Source organism: Panthera tigris, chromosome A1 (genome assembly GCF_018350195.1).
Source record: "Panthera tigris isolate Pti1 chromosome A1, P.tigris_Pti1_mat1.1, whole genome shotgun sequence".
NCBI classification, from domain to species: domain Eukaryota; kingdom Metazoa; phylum Chordata; class Mammalia; order Carnivora; family Felidae; genus Panthera; species Panthera tigris.
In genome coordinates, this window is record NC_056660.1 from 141,901,838 (window position 1) to 141,926,040 (window position 24,203).

At 46.8% G+C, this 24,203-nt stretch overlaps 1 protein-coding gene and 1 non-coding gene across 2 annotated transcripts in view; both read right to left on the bottom strand.

Annotated features, from left to right (window-relative positions):
- The window catches only part of LHFPL2 (LHFPL tetraspan subfamily member 2), a 171,481-nt gene extending 149,107 nt beyond the window's left edge, over positions 1-22,374 (bottom strand). The window contains exons 1-2 of the mRNA XM_042989074.1: positions 22,053-22,374; positions 6,160-6,237 (exon numbers count right to left, since the gene is read on the bottom strand). The gene's annotated coding sequence lies outside the window, so the exon portion shown is untranslated. The remainder of the gene's footprint in view (positions 1-6,159; positions 6,238-22,052) is intronic.
- Positions 7,991-8,094, bottom strand: LOC122232053. The gene has a single exon (XR_006209379.1). It is a non-coding gene; the product is annotated as a U6 spliceosomal RNA (small nuclear RNA).
- Positions 22,375-24,203: the final 1,829 nt, after the last annotated feature.

The following is a 24,203-nucleotide window of genomic DNA, read 5'->3' on the forward strand; positions in this document are numbered from 1 at the left end:
CCCACTGCCCCATTCCTTCCACATGGAGGAAATCTGGTTCCTTCAGATCAAAACGACATAAAAACAGGAGCTGGGCTGCCAAGGCTTCCTCACATGTTGCCTGGATTTGTTTATTTCTTCTTCATCAACTCACATCATTTCTGACACTGCACTTCAACTTCCTGGACACAGCCACGGAGAAAAGCTTTTAAGAGGCACTGAAGTGCAGCCAACTTCTGATTAGCCGCAGTCATGAAGGAAAGGAACAGCACCCGGCCAAGGCAGGAGGACTCTTGCCTCTAAGGACCACAGGGCAAAGATTCTTGAACCGAATGTGGAAAAACATTAGTGAAACAAGTGACATGCCCCCTACCCACCAGAAACATTCCCCTCAGCTAACATTTCAGGAAAACACTTGGCTGGAGTTTTACTTTCTGGAAGTTCCCAAGAGCCCCACATCTACCAGAAAGGGAGGGGTGTACACTTTCCATTATCAACAGACAGGGGGAAACATCAGCTCCTGAATCAATGGGGGAATCGATTTTGGTAAGAACTACACAAAAGGAATCTAGGATTAAAGGCACTTAACAGTGGTTAAGGTTAATAGAAGTGCTCTTTTGCTCAGAACTAAGTTCACAAATATTAAGCAGAAATGTATGCAGTACAGGGAGGGAGAAACTAGAGAGAAGAAAATAAGACCACGAATAAAGATAGACGTGGGAAAAGCTGGGCCTCAGAAATAAACTAGCAAGAGGCAAGACTTGATGTCACTGTCCCTCCTGATCATATGCAGAGGCTTTCCAGAGGTCACTCAACGCTTTATGACTGCTTCAGATAGACAAATAGCCCTTCCCACCCTCCCTTCTTCAATCTCCCCCAATTCCCACCTCGTCTTGTCCAGCCCACCCTGGTCACTTTTCTCCCCTTCAGAAAGAAACCAGGCTGCCTTGAGGGATGGTGCCAGCTGGTGGCTGGTGTGGAGAACTATCTATTAACCACTACTTTTCTCTCCCTTCTCTTGGAAGAATCTGGATCATTCTCCTCCTCCTCTTTCCTCTGTGCCTTCAATAATAATCACAGAGAACTTAATTTGAAAGTTGAAAGTCCCCGGAGAGAGAATCCCGGCTCCCCTACTTCCCTCCTGGGGAACCTAGAACAAGTCCCAGAACCTCTGCCTTACTCCCTTCTCTGCAAACATGGATAGGAATAGCCACCTACCGAGTGAGGCTTTCGGAAGCAGCAGACGGGAACATACACTAGGAACAGAACAGGACTAAGCAAACAGAAGGCACAGCTCCCACTTTTACGCCAACTCTCCTCCATAAGATTGAACACTTTGAACACTGCTCAGCTCAAAGGAATGTCATGACCATCGTGCTCCAAATAAATCACATCAACAGGTGACAGGCAAGCCTTCCTCAGAAGTAAAAGATACGATGCCAATTCTAACAGAGCTCTCGTCTGGTGGATTTCTTTATTTTCAGTGTGGATGACACACTGGCAGAGTGGTATGCTGGGACATGCATCAGCTGTCCTGAGTCACTAACTCTCATCACTTAGAGCAGGAGAAACTATGTTCCTGATCACGGTGCCCAGAATGGTGACTGTGCCTCCCCAGGCCGTCCCCCGGTGCCAAGGAAATCCAGCTGTCAGGCCCCTGAAGGGGAAAGATCAGCACCCACGAGGCTCTGCTCATCCCCAAATGCCATCTCACCGTGATAAAGGTCTCAAAGGGGCTAATGAAATTATCTCCTCTGCCTTTTATTCCTCAGTAACAACCACAAAATTAGATGAAATGACCCCCTGCTCCTCTAATTTAAGGCCTATTTTATTACCTTCAACCCCAATTCTCTTTTAAACGGATGTAAGTCCCTGAAGACCCACAAGCCAATGAGATTAGTAACTGACAGCCCCTTCCTCCAGGCCTGTTCTCCAGAGGGCGCTTCTCCTTCCCCCAGGGTGGGGTCACAATCAGTTCAATCTTCATGCTTCAGAGACATCCCCTTTGAACAGGATCAACTGTTTCTCCAGCCCTGCCTGGTGCTGAGCTCAAAGGAGCAGCGGGCCCCTTCTCACTTGGAGCATTAACGTAAGCTCAGCCAGTAAGGCGAAGGCAAAAAGGAGGAGGTCAGCACGGTTAATTGTCCACCAGGCTCAGATGCAGGCCCCCTCAAACCAGCACCTTGGGAGGGCTGATCACCCCCATAAAATGTGAAGTGCACTTTGAACCCAGGAACAAGGAGAATGAGAACTATTTGCCCCAGCCTGCTGGGCTTCAATGGGAGCTTCAGCTGTTTGTTTTCTTTTTCAGCTCGTAGCCATCAAGGGTAGGAGGATACTCTGCAGTCACCCCAGGCAGGGAGGCAAGCACCATGGCCTGCCCATCAGGAAAGAAAGGAGAAGAAAGATAAGCATCAGTGGAGGTGGTCTAAAGGGAGCCAAACAGGGCGGCCACCAGCTTTGAAGAAGGAACCTGAGAGAACAGGATTCCGGAAGCCTCAGAAACCGCTTAATGTAAGAAATGCTTCATAGAGAAAAGGAATCATTTAAAATGCAGAATATTTATTCTTCGTCATTAAAAGAGATGAAAGGGGAAATCTTTTCACTCTCTTTTGCCTCTTTGGAAAAGTTACTTTTATTAACTAGTTATCTGAAGGCCTCCTTCCAACTCAGGTCCATAATTGTAAAAAGATGCTAAGAAACAGGAAATAGCCATTTCTTAACTGAAAGGGGACATGAGAGTGACCAAAACAATAGTCCTTTCATAAAGCAAGGTCCAAGATATCCCATTTACAAGCAAGTTTTCCTGGAAACAAGTACTTATAAGTTATCTTTGAAATCAACAACAAGCTTCTACACTGGATAAGACAGACCAGCCCACATATCACAGCTCAGAAGCGACCTGATCAAAGTAAAAAGTGGCTCCTAAGTGATGCACTGATTGTGCCCTGGAAATGGAAAAAAGCAAACTCTTCCCATAAATGTCAATACCTGGATGAAGCTTTACCATGAACCTCAAAAGCCTATTTTGGAGACTTGGCTGCTTCTTTCAGAAGAAGAAAAGATAAAGGCTTCACCTGAGAAAACCAAAGACACCGGGTGGGGTTGGGAGGAGGATGTGCCATTTACTTTTTGCATGTGTCTATAACCAGCTACAGACTGGGTTCCCAGACACTTCGGCAATAAAGGAAATGGTCAATCAGAGACCAGCATGCTAATGACACTGGAGTCTGAGACCAGCAGAACAGTCGCTATGCCCGCTAGTTGCCTTCGCTCTGGTGGCTCCCAAATGTCTACTGTGGACACTAGGGGCCCAGGCTGGACAGTGTCTTTGGATCAAGGCCAACGCTCCAAAACAGCCATCTTAACCACACACACACACACACACACACACACACACACACACACACACCCTGATACACAAATTCTACAGGTGGGGTGCTAGAGGGCTCATCTTTAGAAACAGTAACCATTTCATGAAAGAACACCACAGTGTAAGTCCAAAACACAAAGTTTGGAAGCTCTAGGAAAATCCAAGAACTGTAGCATTTCTTGGGCTAGTCCAAATGATGTGGGGTAGTCAAGATTCAACCAGAGAAGGCTGTGAAGTGTGCCTGAATGCACACCTATGTGTGAGAACCCCATATGGAGGAGGACGGCTGAATAACTTGACCTACCACATTTTTTTCTAACCAGATTAGAATTGTATTGTGAAACAGGAGTCACTCCGAGAATCACATCTCCCAGAAGCTCAATGAGTTGCCAGTTCTTACCAATCTGTAAGCACTCCTCATGCATTTGACAGCATAAAAACTAGACACACAACAACCACCTTGCATTCGGGTTCTGCAGGAATGGTGCAAAACAGTCAATAATAGTCAAATTTCAAAACCTACTATAAAGCTAAAACTCCTCATATTTTAACACGTGGGCTTTTAAACTGCAATTAATTTCCTTAATTTATTTTTCAAATATGGCAGACAAACTGGCTTACATGGAGACTGGAAATTCCTGGGCAAAGCTGAAGTCCTCACTCTACCCAAGCCCTAGGAAATTTTAAGAACACGAGTAGGGTTAATTGAGAGTCACATTTCTTGTACTGCTTTGTCTTTCACTAAATTCTCCCATACGGCTGTACAACTGGGGCTCGGCACCAGGTAAAAGAAAGCACAGTTATGTGATTGCTTTTACATGGATTTATTGGCCAGTACCTCTACTAGGAATGCAGAAACCAGAAGACAACTTCTTTCTCTTTGCTTTAGTGCCGCACACACCCAACCAAAGCAGCTGGAAAGGCTGAACAATGAGCAGTGTTAATGTAGAACAGGACAGGAAGGCAAGAGTAAAGACTCAATACCATATTCTCCTAGATGAAGACCAAGGCCCCATTCTGGCTTCAATATTCAGTGAGCCACCACCCTGGGGGTTGCTAATCCCATCCCACAGGATGAAGCCAATCAGTGCACCTCTCAAAGAACCCAATGACCTGAGAAGTCTGGGGAGGATTGAGGTGCACTGATTTAAAAGCTTTTCATTAAAGGGACGCCTGGATGGATCAGTTGGCCGACCATCCGACTCTTGATTTCGTCTCAGGTCATGATCCCAAGGTTATGAGATCAAGCCCCACACTGGCCTCCACAATGAGCATGGAGCCTGCTTTGGATTTATTTTTTCTTTCTTTCTTTCTTTCTTTCTTTCTTTCTTTCTTTCTTTCTTTCTCTTTCTTTCTTTCTTTCTTTTCTTCCTTCCTTCCTTCCTTCCTTCTTCTTTCTTTCTTTCTCTCCCTCCCCTCCCTCCCTCCTCCTCCCTGTTCTCCTTCTGCCCCTCTCCTCTACCCCCTCTCTCTTTCTAAAATTAAAAAAAAAAAAAAATTTAAGCTTTTTGTAAAATTATTTAAACCTGAACTGTGTTTTAAAACAAATGGTCAAACCACTCAGAAATATTTTCATTGCCTCCAGGTTATATATTGGGAAAGTCTGTTGACTGCTCCCTTACTGCCTATACATTTAGACACATGTCCAGCCCTAGAGCTGACCAGGGCTCCCAGGGTCCCGGTGACAATGGTCTCTCCAAGAGCAAACTCAGAGCTGCAGGTTGTCATTTAGCACATTAGTGCTTCATGACCTACATCACTTATTATTCCATAGAAAGACAATGACACGAAAACTGACTTTTTATCCCTTTCATTAGGGGGAAGAGTCTAAACTCCTACTAATTTAATATATTAGGGTAAATTCTCAATTATGCATGGTTATATGAGCAAACAGGCACAGAATTAATCCAAAAGAGCAATTTACATATCATTTCATTGGCTTAGAAATACATTATGATTTTTTTTTTGTGGCTGTGCCTTAGCTGAGCTTACTAGGGGTTGTTGTTTTTTTGTTTGTTTTTTGTTTTGTTTTGTCAGACATATTTATTCATTTACTGAAAGTCTGTTTCATGCCAGAAAATATGCTAGATGGGAGACTACAGCCAAGGAACTCACAGACTAGAGGAAAAAAATGCACACAAACACTTAAGTAAAGCTCATATAGCAAGCAAGTGTGCTGTCTGAGCAGATAAGCAGTGATTGGTTGTGCTGTAAAGCTGAGGAAAAGGCTATGCTCCAAGAAGCATCTTCCTGATGCAGTTTGATAACAAAAGAAATTCAGACTGGGTCTTAAATGAAGAAAAAGAATTAAAAAAATATTGTTTAATGTTTATTTTTGAGACAGAGTGTATGTGAGCAGGGGAGGGGCAGAGAGAGAGACACAGAATCTGAAGCAGGCTCCAGGCTCCGAGCTGTCAGCACAGAGCCCGACGCGGGCCTCAAACTCACAGACCGCAAGATCATTACCTGAGCCGAAGTTGGGTGCTCAACCGACTGAGCCACCCAGGCACCCCTAGAAAAAGAATTAAGCACCAGCTTACATGGATGGGAGAAGGGAGCCCTGCACAAAGAAAAAAATGTTGGGTGGTGAAAAGGCCAGCAACACCCAGGAGAAAGCCAGCCAAGTAAACACCTTCACCCCATAAACTCTCAACAGGGGTGGGGGACCACGTCACACCTTTCCTCATTTAAGGATTTTCTTGTTATTGAATGAGAACTCTGGGAGTTACCAGGTGCATCATCATGACTAGAGTTTTCCTACAACTCACCTAAGCATGAGGAGCAGGTCCCAAGAACTAACCCCTTACCTGTATGATGAGTGTGCTTTAACGAGATGTAAAAACCACAAGCCAGCTGTGAATTCAAGAGTCTGCTTCCCAGTTTACCTAAAAAACAACAGGAAAGGACCATTTTTGTTAATTTGGAATAGCCAGTCTTTTAATGCTCCCAGGAAAGGTCTGCAGACCATGCCTGGGGCTCTTGGTCTCAAAGCAGGAAGCCTGGCTAGGGGGTCAGGTCGAAGAGACCTGAATGAGAATCCCAGGGTTGTAACTCAGTGACAGGGTAACTGAACTGTAAGCCAGGTACTTAACCTACCTTTGCCTCAGTTTCCTCCCCTGCAGTATCTACCTCACAGAACCACCATGACAAGCCTGGGATCACGTGAATGATCACGTGATGGGCTTGCAGCCCCTCCAGAGACAGAGAAATAAACAGGCAGTAATCAGGACCTCGATGCAGCCGATATGAGCCAAAGTGAGAAAACTGCGAGGTGATGTGAAACCTTTACAGAAGCCCTAACTGGTTCCAGAGGGGTCAACGGAAGCTCACCAGAGCAAGTGATAGCTAAGCTGAGGTCTGACAAGCAAGAGATGTCAGACTAAGAGGACAAGCAAACAGCATACCAGGGAAAGCCACCAGCAAAATGGGATGCCCTGAAATGGGATGTGAGTTCATAAAAGAGTAAATTTAGTGGGGCGCCTGGGTGGCTCAGTCGGTTAAGTGCCCGACTCTTCATTTCAGCTTAGGTGATGATCTCTCGGTTCGTGAGCTTGAGGCCCACACTGGGCTCTGTGCTGACATTGCGGAGCCTGCTTGGGATCTCTCTCTCCCTCTCCCTGCCCCTCCCTCTCTCTCTCAAAATAAATAAATAAACTTAAAAAAAAAAAAAAAAAAAAGAAAAGAAAGAGGTTAGTGACCACTGGAGTATTTCAGAGGCCAAGACGGAGGCTGGCAAGAGACAAAGCTATAAAGGTAGAGAATCACAAAAGGCCTTGCAGCCATTTTAGGACTTTGGACTTTATCTTAAGACCAATGGCAAGCCCATGAAGGATCTTACATAGGAAAGCAACATGGTCCAGGAAGTTTTCTGCAACACCTGAGACAAGACGGTCTTAGAAGGAGGCAATGAGAGCCCAAATCAGCAACTCCAAATGCCACATCCCTGGTCTGTGTGGAAAGAGCCAATAGAGAAGGCTCTAGGGCCAGGGCCCCTGTGGCACTCCAATGAACCACTGCTTCTGAATTACTGGCTCTTCCAGCACCGGGCAATTCCCCACAGGTAGACACGCCATCAGGAGTGGAGTCTGCTTGTCCCAACACACCCTCCAGAAGGTCAAGGAGTGCCTAGTATCACAGTGGTTCTCAAAGTGTGGTCCCCAGACCAGCAGTATCAGCATCAACTGTTAATGTGCTAGAAATGCAAATTCTCAGCCCACCGCAGACCTAGCAACTCAGAATCTCTGGGGATGGGAGTAATGTGTTATTAAAAGCCCTCCAGGTGATCTGGATGCTCCCTAAAGGCAGTGGCACCAAACACGGGCAGTGCCAGGACGGGGGCTGGGGAGGGTACAGAGCACAGAGCTGGCCTGGCCTACGACCCACGATGTCCATTTTTGTTTACAAGAAAACACACAACTCTGTTGAGGCTTGGAATCCCTCCTAGCCCTGCAGACTGATGGGTAGAAAGCCCAGAACCCACCGCTGGGATGGGGATATGGTGCTGCAGGAGGATTTTGTTTCCTCAAGACATGCCCCATCCCCTTCTACAGCCTGCATTTGCTTCAGGGCAGGAAAATGAACTCCAGCTTCAGGCAAGTGGACACATACTTCTCTTTTTTATTCATTCATTCATCTTTTTAAAATATGGATTGCTTCACAGATGTGTGTGTCATCCTTGCACAGGGGCCGTGCTAATCTCTGTATCGTCCCAATGTTAGTTTAAGTGCTGCCAAAGTGAGCACGCACATCTCCTTGCAGACTGTGTTTCTCCCCCCACCTAGGCACAGAATCTGACCACTCCAGAAAAAGAAATGGGCCATCCGGAAAGCTCCAAGTGGTTTTATGTGAGGGTCAAGTTTCCTTCTGGAGCGTGGAACACACTCCATGGTTACAAAGATACCAAGGCCCAGGAGCCATAACGTAATTCAGGATGAGAATAGCTCAACTCAGCTGCCTAAGTATCTATTGTCTCCATAGAAGAAAGAAAAAATTATCCCTCCCACCCCCCAACAAAAAGGATATTTCTGTAAAGAGCAGACAAATCCTCACATTCTTATGTTTCTATAGTTCTTGCTTTGCTTAACAAAAGGGGGGGAAACGGGGTCCAAAACATAAAAACAGGGGCACCTGGAAGGCCCAGTCAGTTAAGTGTCCAACTTTAGCTCAGGTCATGATACCACAAGTTTGTGGGTTCGGGCCCTGAGTTGGGCTCTGTGCTGATACCTCAGAGCTTGCAGCCTGCTTCAGATTCCCTGTCTCCCTCCCCCGCTCACACTCTGTCTCTGTCTCTCTCTCTCAAAAATAAATAGACTTAAAAAAAAATTTTTTTTTAATAAAAACAGTATTCAGATCGGGGCACCTGGGTGGCTCAGTCAGTTGAGCATCCAACTTCAGCTCAGGTCATGATCTTACATCTCTTGAGTTCGAGCCCCACATCAGTCCCTGCGCTTACAGCCTAGAGCCTGCTTCGGATTCTGTGTCTCCCTCTCTCTGCCCCTTCCCTGCTCACACTCTGTTGCTCTGTCTCTCTCTCTAAAATAAATAAACATTAAAAAAAATTAAAGGGGTGCCTGGGTGGCTCAGTTAGTTGGGCATCTGACTTCAGCTCAGGCCATCATCTCATGGTTCAGGAGCTCCAGCCCCGCATTGGGTTCTGGGCTGACAGCTCAGAGCCTGGAGCCTATTTCAGATTCTGTGTATCCCTCTCTCTCTGCCCCTCCCCCACTCATGCTCGCGCACGCTCGCTCTCTCAAAAAAAATAAACATTAAAAAAAATTTGTTTAATAAAAAAAAAAAAAAACAGTGTTCAGATCAACACAGATCATAGCCATATACTGCATACCCCAACCACACTCAGCTTCCAGAGTCTGCCCCTCTTGCCAACGTCACAAAGAGGGTGGCTGGGCTGCAGGATCTCATAACAGGCCAAGCAAATACGTGTGGTCCAGGGGAACAAGCAATGCTGCAGAAATCCCTAGCACCTTCCCTATACTACACCCTCCACCTGCACACCCCGGCTCTCCAGCCTCCCCACCCACTCTGTGCATGTGGAACCCACAACTGTAAAGGCTTCATACATGTCCTGCATGGTCTATGTCTCCTGCACTGCACATGTAGCTAACCACATTAAGGTAACAGCTCTTGGGGCACCTAGGCGGCTCAGTCAGTTGAGTGTCCAACTTCAGCTAAGGTCATGATCTCACTGTTCGCGGGTTCGAGCCCCGCATCAGTCTCTGCACTGACGGTGTGGAGCCTACTTGGGATTCTCTCTCTCTGCCCCTGCCCCCTCTGTTGCTGGTGCTCGCTCTCTCTCTCTCTCTCTCTCTCTGAAAAATAAATAAAATTTTAAAAATAAATAAAGATAATGACTCTTCTACAGCCTCTCCTATCAGACTGTCAGCTCCCTGGGGGGCTCAATAAGCTTGTGTTGATTAAATGACTGAACACACAGACATACAGACTCACCTAGAATAAGAATTTCAGGCCTGGATTCATCCCTTAACTGTCTCTAGCCCAAACAGGTAAAATGACTTGTCCAAGGTCACAGAGCAAGCTAATGATCACACTACAGGAGTCAGTATAGACGGTTCTCAGTGCTTTCTGACTTTCACAGGCTGTGTGTTCCCACCTTTCCTGGGTACCAGGAAACCAGTACCGCTCGAAGACAAATGTATTTTGTTTGTAATAGGATGTATTCATTTTTTGTGTGCTTTATTTCAAGACCCTGACTAAGAGCATGAAGGAACATCTTGTGAATCTCAGAATCAGGGGCACCAAGCCCAATCTAAAGACAGAGCAGGGGCTCTAGGAGAAGCAGGGGTAGGAAATGGCTGTGGGTGAGAGTGTGGGTCAGTCTTCCTAGAAGTCCCCAGAGTTCTGGTCCTGAGATGTACTTCTGTGTAACTTCTCTATTAGTTCAGGCTTACTCAGACAGCGGGGGTAAGATCATCTCCCAACCCATCATTATACTTTTCTGAAAACACACTGTATCACTCAAACAAGCTTTGGCTTTGGTAAGAGGGTATCTAAGTTCAGAGTTCACCCAGGAGCTGTGAACTGTTCTTTGCAGACATGACAAGAAGGCATGCATTACAGCACACTTTCTAGGTGGCATGGAGTCTCAGAAGAATCAAGCCCTTCTCAAAACAGACTGGGAAAAAACCCCTCAGTAGAGGAAGGGAGGTCTCTCCTACTGGCCAATTTCACCTGTTAAGTAGGCACAGAACAGCGTCATTTCCTGAGCTTTGCTCTCAAAATTAAACAGACTTTTTAAAGACAGCAAAATAACCCCAAGTACAACTGGGATGTTTAATCTTAATTTCCTTATGTAGATCACCTGGCTTTTCATTACAACTGGTCAAGTATACGGGAAATAGCCCCATTCGATAGAAATATGCCACACACATCAAGGCTATTCAAGTCCCTACAACACAGTATGTGTGTGCACACGCAAAGTAAAGAGGGACTAGTTTTGCCTCAGGCCCTTCTAGGTAGCCTGGCTCCTGGTGAGCTGGCCTGCGCGCCTGCTGCCTCTAGCTATCCTCTATGCACTGCCCTCCTTGTCCAGTGCCCACACTCCACCCCATCAAAGTCAGAGTCCCCTCTCTCATTCCCTGACCTTAGCTGCTTTTGAGAAGCATGTTATGAAATTATTCCTGTTAAGGTATAAATAAAAAATATGCTATCTGTCCTATACAGATCCTTATGTGTTGAATAAGAGTTGTTTAAAGACAAGTGTGTGGACCAAATTTCTCTAATGATAGAATTTTAGGCAAAACAGTTAAGCGAATTCCACTTTACTTTTTTTTTTTTTTTAATTTTAATAGATCAAGAAGTTCATCACTCCCATTCAGCAGTTCCTAGGGGCTTTGATGCTGTCATACATGATTCCAGAAATACCAAGAATCTTCTTAATCTCAGTGACCGTCTTTAACACCAACTACAAGAATCTCTCTGCCAGACGGTGCAGGTGTACCAGTCAGGAAATCACTAGTAATAAAGGCTCAAATAGCCTCAAATCTTGGGCATGAAGCCTGCTTCTAATGTGCGTTCTGATGGAAATGTAACAGTGTCCAAATCACCAGGCAAGAAACCCTTTTCCACACCCTTCCAATCTCATCACACAGACCATTTCCTACTTCGTCTGTTTCACAAACTGACTTGGCCTCTTGCGTGGGGCTGAGATGGACCCTGCATTTGCAGAAAGGGAGGTTAATGTTGATATAATGATACGGAAAGCCCAACTCCTCAACCTGTCAGTTCACCTGGATCAGAACCAAACTGGTCTGTGGAGGAGGAAGGGCCCCTCCTCATCCATTTCTGGTCAGCATTTACTTAGAAAGGGGACACTCATTATCCCCAGCTGTCTGTCTAAACCAAAGTGGGAGAGGGTGTGGGAAAAGTCAGCTGCAGGACATTCCTGAGACTTCTCCGTAGAGGCCCAAAGCTTAAAGCCTAGAATTTCCAAGCATGCCCAAAAGCACTTAATAGTCAGTGTCTGTAAAACCTTCCTAAAAATAACAGCTTCACAGAACTGAGCTCTTACGCTGTTGAAAAAAAAGGACTCTCTGCTTCGGTTCCACCCAAGATAAGGGCCTCTGTAAGAATAAAAGCATGTGTCAAGATAAAAATTAAAGTGATCCCAGAGGGACAGAAACCAGTTCTTCACAACCAAGTACCCAAGAGGCCAAGAAAAGAACTTGTAAGGGCATCCATCCCCCAGACATGGTCAACATCACAGGCTCAGATAGATGGGTTTCTAAATTGATGTTTCTTTACACTGGTGTTTCTAGAACCTGCCTGACCATAAGAACTACCTGGAAGCTTTGTTTAAAAACTATAGATACCCAGGATCTACTCCAGCCTTATAAAGTCAAAACCTCAGGGGAGAGGTCTGAGAACATCTATATATTCTAGCCAGCTAGCCCAGCAGAGTATCAAGCAAGTTTCATAAAAAATGCTCCAAATAAAGTAAGAGGTAACTTTTTACAAAACTCTGTAATTACATTAACTGCAGTTACAGGGCCTATGAGAAAATGCAGGTTTAATTAAAGAAAGGTAAAGCCTTCTTTATCTAGTTAAAATTATGGAATATACTCAACATGCAGTGAGGAAATCAATTTAACTAAAACTTAGCAAAAACAAAACCTGCCCTTTAGCTTAATCGTATCTCACCTAAGAGACCCTCCAGAACGTCCCTGCCCTAAGGACTATGGGGAAAACACTGTGCAGCTGCTCCTGTTGGCCATTATGGGTCCTAAGGACAGTGACTAGGCTCAGGGCCCTTGGTCTCATCCCAATAGAGGCCAGCCCTAGGTAGCAGGCAACCAATTCTAAGTCAGACCCCACAGATGCCTCCTGGTTATCAGACTGTACAGGTTTTAGCCTCCAGCTGACTAGTCCACAGTCTTATCCACGACCCACCTTTGTGTGAGCCTGGCTACATGGAACCAGCAGCATCAGCATGGCAGGAAGCTTGCTAGAAATACAGAATCCCAGGCCCCATGTGGGCCTGCTGAATCCAAATCTACATCTTAACAAGGTCCCAGGTCATTCTTGCACACACTGAAATTTGAGTTTTACCCCCACCTGTGGAACACGCAGGTCATCAGCCCACCCGCTTATGCTCCAGACTCTCAGAGGCCTTCTGCCCTCACACTTTTGTCAGTCTTGGTTTGTCTTGGGACCAAACCACCATCAACAGGGTCCAATGACTAATCTGACAATCCAAAGCCCGACTTTTCAGTAGTTAGAAAGAGGCAGTAAGTAGTGATCATCTCTTACATTCTTAAATAGGGAGCCTATTACCATAAATCAAGAGAGACAATCCAAAGTCAAACAATACCACGGAATGCTGGCTCTCTTGGTTCCAACACAGTGTTAATGAGGGCAAGGTCACAAGCATGATTAGCTTCCTCTGTATCTTGGCACTGACTCCAACCCTCTAACCTCTGGCCGCCTACAAAGGCTGACACACCCCTGGTTACTAAGAAGACTCAGAAGAATGACATGGGGAGGTGTAACAGAGCAGTATCAGTAAATAACTCAAAGAACTTCAATGACTGATGAGCAGAACGTGTCGAGGAACACAACACGCAGCCCAGAGGGATGGCTGACATGGCAGATGACCAGGTCAGAATTCAGAATTATCTGGACAGAAACGGGATGTCCCATGGTCAAGATTTAAAAAAAATCAAACACAGATACATAAGCAAGAGGAATCTAACATGATGGCACTTCTCATTTTAAAATGTTTTAAGGGGCGCCTGGGTGGCTCAGTCGGTTAAACGTCCGACTTCAGCTCAGGTCACGATCTCGTGGTCCGTGAGTTCGAGCCCCGCGTCGGGCTCTGGGCTGATGGCTCAGAGCCTGGAGCCTGCTTCCCATTCTGTGTCTCCCTCTCTGCCCTGCCCCGGTTCATGCTCTCTCTCTGTCTCAAAAATAAATAAACGTTAAAAAAAATTTTTTTAAATAAATAAATAAAACAAAATGTTTTAAAACATGCCAGTTGTGTTGACTAACACACCTGCCGAGAAAGCTAACCAATTTACTGTTAGGGTCCACCAGTCTGGTTTCCAGACCAAGGGAAGTAGTGGTCCCTCTGCAGCATAGCTGATAAGACTATCCTAAACAGGCCCCCAGCCACCTGTCCACACAGATGAACACACAACCTATCACACTTTTTCATCACCACTACCAATTGTGTTCTTATAATAAAGTGTGGCCTCCTTACCAGGTTATAGCTCTTTTAGGCCCTGAGTTATAGTTTAAACATTCCACACATCAGCTTAGCTCCTTCGAAGCTGTCGTTTCTTTACTAATAGAGAAAAGAACTATAGGCCTAAGCACCCTCTCGAAAAAAACACATAAACAGACAGGACAACCTAAGCACACTCATTTACCAAAAGGATTCAGATCAAAAAGACCTACCATCACCTGTTTAAGCCAGCACACTACGCTACCTAGTACAGCATAAATCCATGCAGAATTAGTAATTAGGCCAGTAAATTATGAGCTTCTAGTACAGAAGAGCCTTGAAAGGACTACTATAAAAATGAGCAAATGACAGAGGAGGTATCTGTTTAGACATACTTCTATGTGGGATCATCATCTAGGAATAGACGGCCATTACAAAAATTGGATGTGATTTTAGACTGTTTTTAAAGTTGTGACCCATGTTTTTTTTTAAGTCTGTATTGAATACCCAAGTAATAGTCATTTATAAAGACAAAAACACTGCTTACTGGTACAGCTTGCAGTTCCCAGACTATCCATTATTTTTAATTCCAGAATATTTGGTCTCTACAAGAGGAAAAAAAAAAAAAAGCAGTTGAAAATTTTTAAGAGGTTAATTTGTCCTCAATATGTATGTGCTATGCACCACTTACCTAAAGATTAAACAACCCTACTGTCCATGCAGTTACAACCATCCTTAAACAACTGGCTAACTGCCTGAAAACTGGAAAACAACATGTGAAATCCAGTCCAACTGCAGCCTGTCCCAGGAGAAGGGAAGCTTGAACCCCAGGTGCCCTTGACAGCACAGCTCAGTGTGGAAAGAAAGAAAATGCTGAACGAAAGAATCAGTAGAGGAAAAAGAGCCCCTCTAATTTTCCAGGCATGTGCAGGGGTTGCTGCTAAAGGGATATTTAAGATCTCACTGCTGGGTTGTACTGAACACTGAAACAATTTTTAAAAAGAAAGAATCCCAACATGTCAGTATAGCACATATTTAATTCAGTACTTATCAGATTTGATTCAAGACTTCTTACAGACAGCCATTTACACACCTAGATGTATAAGTGAAACACCTCTCAAATCACATTTACAATGTTTATAAAAATGTACAAAATATACACTAAGGAGTCGGCTTCTGTATAGTTCTCAGAGAGCTGTCCCACTCTGGCTGTGGGTCACAGCACCTAATCACGGTTGTATTCCCTAGCCTCCCAGTATGAGCAACTACATTTATAGCAAATACGAATTTTAATTCTTTTTAAAGACAAAAACCTCCTTTACAATGGATGCACAGATGTAAGGAGAGGTACGGTGTTGTGGCGAACATGTTTACATACACACACACACACACACACACACACAGACCCACCAACTCTTTTGCTCTGGTTTTAAAAGTAACAAGCTATTGGGGCGCCTGGATGAGTCAGTTGGTTAAGCATCTGACTCTTGATTTCAGCTCAGGCCATGATCTCATGGTTGTGAGATCAAGCCCCACATCAGGCTCCACACTGGGCATGAGGCTTGCTTGAGATTCTCCATTTCCCCACACCCCTCTGCCCCTTCCCCACTCTCTCCCAAAATAAACCATACACGTTAAAAAAAAATTAATAAAAAAGTAACTGCTATTTACAGAAAATCTGAAAATATTACAGAAAACAGAAAAATAAAGAAAATAACTAGTCACTTATAATCACCAGACCAAGGCGAACAGTTAAAATTTTAGTCTACATCCTTCGAGTCTGTCTATGGCTACCAGCTTTCCTTCCGATGGCACCCCAGTTAAGCAGGCAAGGGTGAGGGGAGATGTTCTTGGTCATTACACAGACTGACAATCATTAGTCACCCCCACTGGCCTCACCCTAGATCCACAGCCATAAGGGGAGTAATAGCTGCGCACAAATCAAATAGCATGCCTGCAATTTAACAAGCATTCACTGGGGTCTATTTTGCACACTTTTAATTATTTCACAAATGAATGAAATTCATAGTAACAGCAATAGCCCTGGAGGGCCATATGGTAACTTCAAAAAAAGAAGGTGGATAAGCCTCTCCTTCGTGGACATGAAAACAAAAGTTAGTTCTCACAATATAAGGTCTCATGGCACCTATGGATTCGGAGGCTTATCCTTGTCTTGTAGACAGCCGCCTTCTCCCCGTGTCTTCTCACAGGGGCCAGGAAAGCCTGACCACCCTCTCTAAGGGGAGAAAATTAGTGTTAGGGAGAAAATTAGTGTTGGGGAGAAAGGGTGTATGGAGCATTTGGAAATAAAGACCTGGGAACCCCAAGTGTGTGTGGAGCTCCCTACCAGCAATCCAGGGATGGCTGCAAGTCTGTGCACTTATAGGATGAGAGATATTCAGCCCATAATCAAATATCCTTAGTTCCACAAACAGGGATGCTTTAAAAGGCCACATATTCACTGTTATAACATCCTAGCTTCATACATTAGCCTAGGCTGCAAATCCTCAATGTATTACCCGTAAGTTGCCAAAAGCCAGGAAACCTGGTGACATCATTGAACCATTCTCTGTACATACAGAAGACACAAGGAAAGAACTGCTTTTACGGCTAATGTCACCTCAGTAATTGTTAAACTTTGTTTGCAATGAACCCGCTGAAACCCTCAATATTCTTCATTCAAATACCATAATTGACTACAGAATTCAGTACTTATTATTTTAGAAACCATGTGAAGAGTTTTAAAAACGAGTTTGGTTGTGATGTCCTAAATGGAACGGCAACAATTCACCCAAATAAACACCTCTGTAGTCTTACTCAATTTTGATGAAAGTATTTTTTAAATAGTGTCCAAAACACCACTTAATCAACAAATGTAGTATCAAATCAAAATCAGAACCTACAGGAGGAAAACTCAAATACACTGAGGTTCTTCCTTCTTACCTGGCAAATCTCAAAGTCAAAGTTGGGAACTTCTCTTGACCTAGCTGACGATATTACAGTTTAACTAAGAAAACACACAGATAACACACCTCTATGTTCAGTACTTTCTAGATGTGCACAAAACTACTTTACTTCCTCAGCAAGTAAAGGTCATCTTACATTTTCTTAAACACAACACATACCTGTGTAATAATCGGTCCAAGCTGCTATAACAAAATACCAGAGACTGGATAATTTAAACAGTATTTATTTCTCACTGTTCTAGAGGCTGGGAGTCCAAGGTCAAGGCACTGTGAGATTTGGTTCCTGATGAGAACCCTCTTACAGGTTTGCAATGACAGCCTCCTCTCTGTGGTGGAGAGAGAGCTGATGTGCTCTGATCTCTCTTTCTCTTTGGGTAAGGACACTACTCCCACCACGGAGGTCCAGACTCACGACCTCATCCAAATCTAATCACCTCCCAAAGACCCCACCTCCAAATACCACCACGCTGGGGGTTAGGGTTTCCACATATGAACTTGGGGAAGAACATGGTCTATAACGTATGTGTGTCTGTGTGTGTCTGTGTGTGTCTGTGTTGGGGGAGTGGTAATCAATTTCACCAGTTATACATCCTAGCTACCAAGTATGTTCACAGCCATTCTACATATATTCCTTTCGATGATCCCAGTTCAAAGTAACATAAACAGTTATCACCAGGTCTGCAAAATAACAGTGAGAGACTGGTCATTTAAGGCCAAGGTCAGAGGTTTCATTATCCCAGTGAGGCCTGTTGCAAGGATAAAAGAGAAAAATTCAGTTACAAGTATACAGATCACTCCCATCCTGAGCACTGTTTAGTAAATCTCAACAATCCAGGCAACTACTTGCCACTACTATAAAAACAACTCCATCTTTCATCTCTACTCCAGACTCTCTTCCTGCCCGTGTTTTCAGCTCTCTGCTGGACATCTCTCCCTGGAAGGCTCACAGTTCTGTTCGGGATCCAAATGAACTCATTACTCCGTACCATCTCCTCAAATTGAAGTTCCCCACAGTTGTTCACCTCAGTGAATGGTGCCATGACCACACCAGTCACCCTGGACTCCCTCTTGGTGTCCACAACCGAGAGAAGACCCAGGAAGGGTAAGCAATCTCTCCCGACCTCTCCCTCTCCAAGTCCCTCAAGGACTCCCACACTAGCCTCTCAGCTCAACTTCTGTCCCCGCTCTGGTCTCCTTGTCACCCAACCCACCTCATGGTCACCAAGTTCTTTCTAAAGCACTACAAAACAAGTCATTTACCTGCTGCAAATTCTCTTTCAGCCAGCTTTAGAGATGAAGTTCAGGTTCCTCAGCTCAGCACCCAACCCCAGCACCCTCAGGTACTTCCCTCTTGACCTTGCCTCCATACACACAACTACTATCAGAGCCCTACCTGCCTTTTACCTTTGCCAGCCTTCTAGACTCCAAACGTGTGATTATTACTGCATCATGTATTAATGTCTTTTTAAAAGTAATGAAAAAGAAAACCAGGAACCAAGTATCCACTCTTCCTTTTCCTCCTTCAGCCACGCCTTATACAGCAAGAGAGAGTGAGGTGTCTCAAGTGCCACAGCAGATTCTCCCCTGGACACACCCGGGTTTTACAGGGTGATGACCAGAAGTGACCTTTAATTCCTTCTTTGCCTTTCTAAGGCTCAGAAATCTCACCTTTGAGAAAGAAACTCTTTGTTTTCATGGCATGTTGGCTGATGGTTCTTCTCACCCACTACCCAAATGGACACAGACTTGTATTAAGCACAGAAGAAATAGTCTCTTTCTCCCTTATCCCGAGGGAGAACCCATAAGCCCGGCTGCCCCCATCACTACCTGCAGCCAGGTCCCTTCCCTCTGAGCAGGCTGGCTTGTGGAAGGGAAGCACGCCCAGTGCTCTGCTTTCCCAGTACAGGCTCTCTGAAATCATTAAAAGGAGTTTCCTGGGTTGATGGAGGTCCTTTGCACACGGAGTTTGCTTCTCCAACTAGCACGCGTGCACAGGGAGGGAGGAAGCCTGCTCTTGGTTCTCGCTGTCACCAGAGGCCAGAACAGAGGCCAGCCCATGGGACAGGCTTCATGGGTATTTGCTGAATGACAGGATAAAACAGTGGATGAATGACCAAATAGGCGGTCCTCCTAAATTAGAAGAGCAGTATACAGTATAGTTGCCCTGCTCAAGAACTAGTGTTTTGCTAAGAATGCCTTTTGTTCACTTAGCCGTTAGATACAACCTTAATAAAAACTGGCCAGTGTATCCTTAATCCTAAAACATGCCTTAACCATTGCTTTTTGGAACAAATTCTAGAGATTAGATATTCACTGTTTGTATCTTTCCAAGAGCAGTATGCATTGAGTAAAATGTTGCTTTTAGGATTCCCAAAGAGGCATGCACCTTGCCCACTGCTGGTTTGTTTCTTTTTTTGTTCTCTCAAACATGGACCAGAAACCTGAGAACCTGCCATCACAGAGTCAGTGAGGCCTGCAGTTGCACACCCACACCTGTGCTCTTGCCCTCAGAGCCAAACACAGCCTGTGCTACACTCTCCAGAACTGGAGTCCCAGAGAAGGCTGACCACAATGGGCCAAAAGGATGCGGCATGTAAGTTCTAGAAAGATCAAGTGTTTCTGCCTGTGGGCTGCCCGAGGCAGGGGTACAGCCTCAGCTCAGGGTCTGCCTGAGGCAGCCACAGCTTACTCTAAATCAGGTATCCATTCCAGCTCTTTGAATGGCACGGCTTTTTCCAGGGCATTTGAAATACTTGACAACCATCATTAACGTTTTCTGAGCACTTAGCAGGAGGCACCACCTAAATCCTATGCAAAAGTAATCCTAGTTAATCTTCAAGGTTAGTCTTTGACTTGAACTCTTACTGCCACCAATTTATAGATACAGAAACCAAGGCTGAGAGAAATTAAATAACTTGTCCAAGGTTCAGATAGTAAGTGGCACCTCTAGGAACTCAACAGTACCAGTCTGGGTCCTCCTAGGGTTTAGCATCCTCCTTTGTTAATTTAAAGTTAAGAAGCTGTATACAATGTTCATTAAAAAAGACTATGTACTTTTCATACATTGTTTCTCTGTCTTCTCCTTTGGAATTTTCCTTCCTGCCCTGCCTGCTCTGTGCAGTGAAATCTCTTTCTTTAATTCATCACTCTACACATCTTCGTAAGCAGGTTCCATCAATTTTGAGCCCATCTACATGCATGAACAGTACACATTACTTTTTCCAGAAGGGATCGCTTTGCTCTCATCCACAAAGAGCCTTTTTCCTAACTAAAGACAAATTACTGGTTCGTGTATCATGATTCAAATTATATTTGAGAATGTTCATTTGCAGTGTAATTATTCTTCCTAATTGGACTGCTCTAAAGACAAATGATTCTCCCTCTCCACCCCCATCATCTCCTGCAACACACCGTGTCTTCCTTCCTGGCATTTTATAAAATGTTCGCCGCACCCTTTGCAAACCACAACCAGACACACTACCTGCTCTCTGTGTGACCACTTGGAAAAAATAGCATTATAACATAATAGTCGTATGACTTCAAACCCCTCAAATATTTCACCAGCATGAGATTTCTGACACAGATTAATAACAAGCCTATCACACTATGACAGCAAAAAGAAATGGTCATCTTGGGTTTTATTTCTTTTCTCTGTCTTCAAGACATTTAATCTCCCTACTAGCATGTACTCCCTATCTCCTAAATTTGAAAAGAAGTCGCTTTCTAAAGAACAACAGGAGGAAAGAATCAGAAACACGCAGGAAAGGGCAACGCCAAAGAAATTAGCATCGATCCTGGCTTAAACCTGGCGGGGGTGGAGCTCTCAAGCTCGAGAGGGAAGCAAAAGCAACGTGCCCATGATAAACGGTCCTTCGAACTTGGTTACTCAGGTTTAACTCTCTGGGACCGGGCTCTAACAGTTCCCTTCCCCTTCCCCCTCACATCTCTCCTCCCTCTGGCTCAAACCCACTCTGGTCCACAGGGGCTGCTTTGCGATTTCGAACAGAAGTTCTACTTTACCGATGGCAACCTCCACGCACGCACACAATCACAGAGAGAAAACGGGAAATACAGGAAATGGTCCGGGGCGAGGGGGGGGGGGGGGAGTGAAGATGGGGGTGGGGGATAAGACTTTGTCTTCACTCTCATTTACTCCCACTGAAACGGCTCGCGGGCTCCCCTGAAACTCAGGACGCTCCTGGATTAAGAGAAAAGTTGAACGGGATCGAAGAAAAACCCTTTTGCTGTTCTGAATTCAAAGAACACCAGACCACTGAATGGAAGGGAAAATGGGGGGGGGGGGGACCCTGAGTCTAAAAACATCCCGAAGCAAGTACACAGTCTCCTCCAGTTCTTTACCCCATCTCATGGGCTCAACCCACCCATCCCAGATGTAGTCTTCCCCAATACACGCCCACCTCCTCCAGCAGGCACCCCAAATCACAAAATGCAGCCCACAAAAATGCAGCCCAGATCTGAAAAGCAGCTGACGTCTGTGGCCGGCGTGACCCACACGCCACACACCAGGCCCCACGCGGGCGACCAGCGGGCAACCAGCCAGCGACCCCCACCCCCCGAGGCGCGGTACCAGGCGCGCAGTGCCCGGCGCCGAGCTGCGCCCAAGACCCGTGCGCCCTGGGTGCCCGCGGGAACGGCCGGACGAAGCCCGTCGGTGGCGGCGGGAGAGCTCGGCTCACGCCGGCTTCCCGGCAAGTCGCCGTTCCAGGCACAATTTTTCCACTTCTGCTGCCGGCAGCCGCGGCGGTGAGAGCAGAAACAGCCGATCCCTCCCATTCCCAGCCCCCGACACCCGTCCCAGTCCCGGGGACGGTCCTCTTCCCTCCCCGCGGGTTCCGGGAGCGCGGGATTGCGGTTCCCGCGCCAGCCGCCGCGCACACAGCCCCGGCTCCGCCGGCCGCGACGGTTCCGCCAGCGCCCGGGCTGGGTACCCCCTCGCCGGCGCCGCCCGGCCCCACCTGGCCGGGGCTGCGGGCTCTCCCTCCTGCAGCACGCGCGGGGCCCGGCGACTCCAACTCACCCGGCCCGGCTCTGCGTCTCCGGCCCCGAGCTCGCAGCCTTCCCCCGCCGGGGCTTTCCGTTACGCCTCCTCGCAGCCAGCCGCTCCGGGAGGGAGGAGGCGGCGGGAGGAGCGGGCGAGGGAGGGGAGGGGAGAGGAGAGGGTCCCCGGGTGGGGGAGGAGGCGAGACGAGAGTGCCGAACTCGGCCGCCGCCGGCGGGGCTAGCAAGGAGGAAGGAGAGAGAGGGGCGGGGGCAGAGAAAGAAAGAGGCCGCCGAGCCTCCCTGCCCAGGACCCGGCCCCGCGCCGCAGCCCAGTCACCCTCGCCGCCCGGGTCCCGCTCTCGGGCCGGGCGTCCGGGGGGAGGGGTCGGGGCCCGGGGCTCTCCCGGAGCGGCGCGCGGGCGGGGCGGGGCGGCCGGGGGCTAGGCGGGGGCGGTGGCGGGCCGACGAGGCCCGGCCTCCGGAGGGGAGTGTCCTGCGGGGCCCGGGAGGCTGTTGGCGAAAGGGGATCCCCGGGAGGAGGGGCAGAGGCCCCGGGGCCTGGGAGCGGGTCACTGCGCCCGCCGGGCGGCGGCGGCGGCGGCGGCGGCGGCGGCGCCTCCTGGAATCCTGCGGGGGACCCCGGGGCCGCGGCGGGGAGCCTTCGGGGGGCAGTTTCGGGAAACCGTCTCAGGAGCGCCGGCAATGAGCACGGCGCAGGCGGGGAGCTGCAAAGTCGGAGTCGAGGGTGATAGGCCGGACGCCTTCCGCGGATCGCCGGCCCTGGAGCGCCCAAAGCAGTTCCCCAGGCCGGGGCGGGGGGCGGGAAAACGTCTGTCCGGTGATCCCCGGGGATCCTAAGCGGGAGGGTGGGTTGGGGCTGCCTGGACCCCCATCCTCACCTTCGTCTCCCGGAGAGGAGGCTCCAGGAATAAGTTTCTTTGCCCTGTGATTTTGTAGGTGAGGAAACTGCAAGCCGTCACAAAGGATAATTGTACAGAGATAGCTTGGGTTTTGAAACATTCTCCTCTGCCCAAAATACGGTTTCAGGATGAATTCCTAAGTCACTTTAGCCGACAGTCTGAAAAGGCATCCTTGTTGGAGAGGGGACTGATTCCCCTCTGCCACCCCAGAGTGGCACCAAAAACTACAATTAAATGGCCACGAATTAAGGTGGCAATATTTCTTGTGATTTAAACTTGGGGACGTGGCCGGGCACACCCTTCTTGTCTTTTTTTTCCTGTCAGACTTGCTCCTGTCCCCAACTTCTCTGCCTCTGGTCTGGGATACCTGTATCCACCAGTCGCCTGAACTCAGACCCTACCAGTCAATCCGGAACCTCTCTTCCAATGCCATAGCCGCTCCCACTGGATTCTGCATTTTAAGGTCTTCCCACTTGCCCTGTCCTTTCCAAGTCCAAGTCCACCTTCCTGCTTCTCGCTGTTTGGGCCTTGCCCCCCTTCCTTGCTCTGACCCTCTTTGCAGGGGCATCCATCTGCACATGCCCACAGGGTAATGGTTCTAGAGCACTGCTCAGGCAGGCCACTTCCTGTTTGAAAAGCTCTCCGGAGGCACTTCGCCACAGAAAATCCTGAATTTAAACCTCTTGTGTTCAAACCCGTCCACTTACCCACTCCTCAGAGCCTCACTTGCCAGCTGGGACTCCTTCCCTCCTCCCAGAAGGTTCCATACTGTATCCACTTGGGAGTTGCTGATGCTCTTGCCAGAAATGGAGTGCTCTCTTTTATCTTCTCCCACAGCTAAATCCTACTTATCTTCATTGAACTTGAAGTTTGTAGTACATTTCTTCTATAAAAGGATGTGTGTGTTCTTCCCATTTTGTGAAATCATATGCTAGAAATAACAAGGCTTATGGGGAAAATAGGGTTAGCAACAAACGAGCCCAAATCTATGTAACATTGCAACTAGAACACTAACAAAACAGTAACGGATCCAAAAAACATACTAGCAGAGTTTATGGCCGTGTTAAATTCCTAATAAATATTACGGTAAATATATAGGACTTTACCTTTAAAAAAGGATGCAGGTAACTGATGAAGAGATCGGAAGGAGAGTTGTTTGAGGCTGTTGCATTAGGAAGAGAAGCACAAAACCTAAACGTAAGAGGTGAATTCCCCCCTGACAATAAGCCCTCCCAAATTAGAACTCATGGCGAGAGCAAAATCCAAAA